Raw genomic sequence first — 6,288 nt, 5'->3', positions numbered from 1 at the left:
ACGAACTTCCCTCCTGTGATAAAGGAATGGTGGCATTGCCCCCTTGTTCATCAGAGTCAGTGTTGATGAAGAGAATTTGGATGGTGTCGTCTTTACTCTCTTTTGTGATGGTATCATTCGAAGATAGAGCCTCTGAAGGCAAAACCGGGTCAACTGCCATTTCAACCTTTAGACTTTCGTCAGGTACGGATTCAGACGGTTCATCTTCAATGACAGGTGCTTCGGCTGACCACCTGGGCGGGTCAGCCGGGTTCTCAACTAGCGAAGGACTTGGCAAGAGTTTTTGATATCCAGGAGGAAGTTGCGCTCGTAAAATCGGGCGATCTTCTAGAACTCTTTTTGCCTCGTCTAAGAAGGGACAACGGTGGATGGCATGATCGCCTTCACACAGTCTGCAGGGAAATTTAGCTTTCCCTCTCTGTCCTGGGGCTTCACTTTCACTAGTCGACGGTGAGCAATCAACATGGCTATCAGAGGTTGATGCTACCGAATTGTGCAAACGGGGAGACAAGTCCCTTAGTATTCGAGCGATACAGGGACAATCTCTGTGGAAATGGTCTCCCTTGCATATAACACATGGCGATTTAGGCCTGGTCAGTGCTGTGTGTGGATTTTTGTCAGACGACACTTGTTTGCCCCCAGTCGCCTTTGGCTCCTTCTTCTTCTTTTCCTTCTTCTCCTTAGGAACTCGGTTTTTGTTTTTACCAGTTCCGTCAAGCGAAGAGGAAGGAGGAGAGGAAGATGAAGTAGAAGGTTGGTGGGCAACTCTGGTCTGGTCTAACTGTTGACTCGACTGTTCAGGAATGTTGGTGCTCTGAACGACATTGGTTGAAAAGAGCCAGACTGGCAGGCCAATTGTCAGTCCTGGAAGCGACAATGTGGCCATGTGGGGCGCACCAACATCTCCCCAAGAGGAGAAGGGACTAGGATTTCCACCAAGGGGAATTCCTTGGTTGGTGTGCTCCATTTTTTCAACCTAAAGATCAACGCAGGAATAGGGGTGATTGTTCCATTTAAAATAAATTTTAACGACGCTTTTATACACAACTTGCTTTTTCAGTTTTAAAGAGTCGAGAAAAAGCTAAAGATGACTCTAGTCTCCTTCGATGTTTTAACAAGCCCGAAGTGACAAATGCTCGGATGGACTTTTTCCGTTATAGAGTCTGAAAAAGGCCAAAAGGAACTGCTCTGGAGTTCTAGGCAGAGGGTGTGCCAAACTTTTCGCAAAACCGCAGAATACTTTTTAGGGTACGGGCGGTCGATCTTCCTGAATGCTGTGTTCAGTGCATTGCGATCAGTAGGGCGGCCGACACGGCTTCCTAAGGATAAAGGTTTTATGCCTATAGGGGTCTCCCAATATATACGCGACGGTACGTGGGAGCACAATCCGTACTGGCGCTATCGTCCCTCAGGAGGAATCACCCACCATCAACGAGATCGACAGTCACCAGGCTTTACGACGCCGGAACACGTCTCTAGCCTAGACCTCTATGTTGTGCGTTATGTTGCAAAGCGTTGTTAAGTTCATTCAATTTATTTTAAGTTGATCTTTTTAGAAGTTTGCCTTTTGAGGTTCACCACGAGATGTATGATACAATTCCTAAATGCAATCTAAAGATGATAAGCAAGCTTTATATCTTTTAACCTTTGAAAATCCTAGCTACTAAGGGAAAAGAAAGACACCATCTTTTCTCAAAGAGCAATCAGCACACTCTAATGCACTTTTCCTAAATCAGACATGCAAACTATCAAATGAAAATGCACAATGCAGGTGTTTGTTTTCCGCTTTCTTAGTATTGATGCCTACAAAGCAAGGAAAATTTTAAGGATGGAAAATTTTCTTGGAGTTTAAAAAAATTGGCGAATCTCACTAATCCCTAATATGAAAACTATAAATTTTTTAATGATATATTTGCAAAATTATTCAAATTTATAATGATTTTATATATAGTCTCTATATAATGTTGGCGATTTTTAAGGTAAAATAATTTTATATTCTAAAATTTGGGCGAATCATCTTTTATAAAAATTGGAAATTGGCGAATCATTTTTTGGAAAAATCATGGAAAATTAGCCCACTGGGCGAACATTAGCCCCTAAAATTTTCCATGCTACAAAGAAAGCTTTTTGTACAACTTTGAATTTTCTTTTAAATGATCAATACAAACAAGTTTACTTTTTCGAAATCAGAGAAGATAGAAGAGATTACAACACTTAACGATTTTCGAAATAAAGACTTGTTTCGACACTTAAAAGAGACAAATTCAAAACAATAAGCAAAATTAAATGTATAATCAATCTGCAAACAGCCAATGAACTCTCTTCTAAGATCACAATCAACAGATCTGAATCAAGGGCTACAGGATGACTATTTCACTCATGCAAAGGAAAACTGTAAATGATGCCACAAACACATAAAAACACTCACAGTCTTTTTGTACAAAAGGAGGCGGAATGTAAGCAGAGAAAAGGAGTTTTCAGACTGGTACCTATGCTAGTTACAGGCTGCAAAAATCAGAGATCAAAACAAGGCAAAACAGAGCAGAGAACCCCAGCTGCACAAGGCAAAACTGGTTCAGCGCAACCTCAACATAGGGGTTTCGACATTCAGTGCAGGTAACCTTCACGGGACCTGCGTTGAAATGCAGAATCCCTTCACTGGGTCTGCGCTGAAGGAGAAACTCTCGTTTCCCTCAGGTTCTGGGTCACAGATTGCTATTTAATTCACTGTTTTAGGCCAAATAAAAGCAACAAGCAAGGTGTAATCAAAGGGATGCTTTGAAGGGCTACTAAGATCTATCACAGGGATCATCAAATCATTTGTGAATCCATTGTTAAGATCATAGACAAGTCCAGCAATTGGATCAAAGCAGCAACTTTCTACTTTGCATCCGAGAAAGATGCAGTTCGACTGTTTCTGTCAAGTCTATGATGCAAAAAATGATAGAAACACAAATAAAATGACTAAACAGATCTCCCCAGTGGAGTCGCCAATTTTTTGTGGGGAAAAATGCCCATGCAGGACGATCCTATCCACCTAAGGTGTGACAGTGCCTTAGCAATAAACGAGTACAGCTATACTGGTTTCTTCCTTTATGAAATGTGAAAGAAGAGAGATCAATAGACTTACCGGTGTCTTCCGTTTGTCCCTCGATCCGGTCTCTCTTCTCTTTGGGTGTTCACAGCTACTTGCCTTCTTGCTTATCCAGCTTCAACTTCCTGCAAGATCACAAGAGAACAGCTACTTGCGACAAGAGAACAGCTACTTGTGACAAGAGAAGAACACTACACAAAGATATATATTCACATTCATAGCTAGTTTAGGATTAGAAATAAACCAAATACGCTAATACATTCATATATCAAAATACATCAGCATATAGGAGAAACCAAGATAGCTTTATTGATGAATAACAAGGTTCAGGAAGAGATACAACCCAGAGGGCTCCAATCCAGCATCTCCTTCCCAGCAAATGGAATTCCTATCTTCAGCCCCTTCAAAGCATTAAGCACCCAATGATTCTAGTCTCAAACCAACAACAATTCTTTGCAATAACAAAATTCCAGCCTCTAGATCTCATGGAGGAGAGATCCATATATAGATGTTTGGAGAGAGGATGAGTCAGCTTGAGATCTGACTAGTGTCCTCTCCCTCTGTCAGTTCTTGAGTCCACTTGGAGGTTCTTGCTTCCACTTGGAGATTTGGAACCTCTTACTCATCACCAGTCGAATTCCCTGAGGCAAGTGTCATTTTGGAAGCTTCCTGGGTTTTGACACCTTGAGAAATGAGCCTGCCACTTGTCCACTCTCGTTCGGCGCAGGTAGCCTTTGTTCCAGTTGACATTCAAAGCAGGTAGCCAGTGTTGGCTTTGACATTCAGCGCAAACAGCTAGTGTAGCCACTGAAATGATCCTGAATTGTCTTGTTTTTGAGCAGTTTCAGGTGGAGAACTTCTGTGAATTGCTGTGGTTTGTTAGCCTTGTTCCTCTAGGGGTAGGAACAACATGTTTAGGGACTTTGGATCCCTTAGATTATGGACATTCCATGCTCAATGCTGTAAGGCACAAAAATGTCTATAACAACCAACTTCTATGAGCTCTTAGAAGAAGCTTTTTAATTGATGGATGAAAGCTACCTCGAAGGAAGCTAATCTAATTGCGAAAAGAAAATGAAAGCCACAAAGGAACGCAAACCCTAGCAAACCCTAATTCTACCAGCTAGTCCTACTGACGCAAAGGAGAGCATGCAAACTACTGAAAGAGATGCCATTACTTCTATGAAGGTAAAATGCATGTATCTAAGTTATCACTATCTGAAGAAAACATCTTTTTGTATTTTTGATTAAGTTATTGGAATTATCATGCATGTGCTTTTAACTCGCTTTTCACTGTGCAGAGGTGGATCAAGGAGGAGAAATGCATGGAAGAGGTCAGGAGGGTACAGAGAGGGTCTAAGGGATCCCTAACATTCTTTCCGAGAGTTTCACAAAGTCTGGATGCCATGCAACTGTGTTTATGAACTTCTACAGGAAGTCTGCAGGGGTTTCTACAGGATGTTCTGAGATTTCTACAGGATGTTCTAAAAAGAGGATTTTGGAGAATGGATGGAGGGAAAAAGATGGAGGAATGAGTATGGAGGTGAAATAGGGGTGTGAAGAGGTCTAGGGCTTGGTGGATGAGGCTAAGGAGCAATTGGATTTGTTCAAGAATGGATGAAGCGATGTTGCACAAGAAGATGAGAATCATGGCAAAGTAAGCGGATGAGGCAAATGTAAGGTAAGGGTTATAAGTGAAGGGCGAAGCAGGTAGGTTGGATGGAGTATGGGTAGGTAAGGAAGGATAACAGGTACTCTACAAGTGGTTTTTCAAACTGAACAAACAAAGACATGCAAGAAAACAAAGATCTAGTTATAAAACCTATGACCTAGTTACTTCACTCTAATCTGACCTAACAACAAAGGGAAATGAACAGAAGTTTATTTGCAGTGAAACCATGTGAAACAACTATGAAACTAAGTGATCATAAACCTAAGCATGCATCCAAACTGATATCAAGTTCTACGAACGAGATTCAAACACTAATGATTGCATGGTGAAGCAAAGAAAGTGTTTTTGTTTGGGACAGCATGGTTACTTCAACTCCAGCCCCTGATCCAATAAGGAAGAGGTGAAACCAAAAGCGTTTGCTGACCCTTTTTTGGAGTTTTTTCCTGTTATTATCCTACCAATATATTCTAAACATAAACAGCTACTTTAACGATCAAAAGAAATCTAAATAATGAAGCAAGATCTAAATCTAAATAGCAGATTTTATTTTAAGAACGCAGCAAACACATAAAGATAAACGAAGGAGGTACTCGGCGCTTGAGATGGGCCCAACCCCAAGAGCTACAGCCTCCCAAGAGAGATTTAGAGCTGGTGCAAAGCTGGATTCATCTTTATTGATCAAGAAATGAAGAGTTACATCAAAACTGTCCACAAGAAGGACTTGAAAATGAGCTGAAAGCAAAGATAACCTATTGCATAAAAATCGAACTACAAACTAGCTAACTAATGGCTGCAAAATGACTAACCACTAGCTACTATCTACTGGCTAAGTAGCTAACATCCACTGGCTAACCAAAATGAGGCCCTAAGGCTTCTTATTTATACAAATTGAGGACCCAACAGTCCTCCTAAACTTTAGGGACTCGGCTGCCCAAGATTTGTAGTTAACAGCAGTCCTACTTGACTTGCTTGGCTCCCCTTGTGTTGATTGATTTGGTGGCCTTTGAACTCCGAGCTGATGGTGGAGAATTCGAGGTAAGGGCCCATAAATGAAGGGGACATCTTCCTACAAATCCTCTCCCTTGTCTTCCCACGAATTTGGCTGCCAAGTGCTCATTAAGACCTTCAATTTTGTCTCCAAATTAACCAAAAAGGCTACACAAAGCACCCATTAGACTTGTTGGCATAATGACTAACCAAATTCACTCTATTAACATAAATATAATAAAAAACATGCAATAAACTAATGAGAATGGTGGATTAAGTCAAATTAGGAGGTTGAATGAGCCCAAATAATTGTCCATTTTTGGGGCTCATCATCACCCCCCTACTGAAAGTGTTGCTCATCCTCTGAGCAACCAATCTCTCTCCTCATCTTTGATGGCCCTGGTGGCCTCCTTGGCTAAAATCTCGGCCAATTTCTCCTTCTACTGCCCTTTCTCCAAACTTCCTGTAGAAACAGTTCTCTGTCTTCCTGTAGAAACAGTCTGCTAACTTCCTGCTGAACCAATTTTCTCTGATT

This window comes from Pinus tabuliformis, chromosome 7, assembly GCF_031772625.1.
Source record: "Pinus tabuliformis cultivar Carrire ecotype Pingquan chromosome 7, CPIR1, whole genome shotgun sequence".
Classification (NCBI taxonomy): domain Eukaryota; kingdom Viridiplantae; phylum Streptophyta; class Pinopsida; order Pinales; family Pinaceae; genus Pinus; species Pinus tabuliformis.
This window is presented reverse-complemented; position numbering follows the sequence as displayed.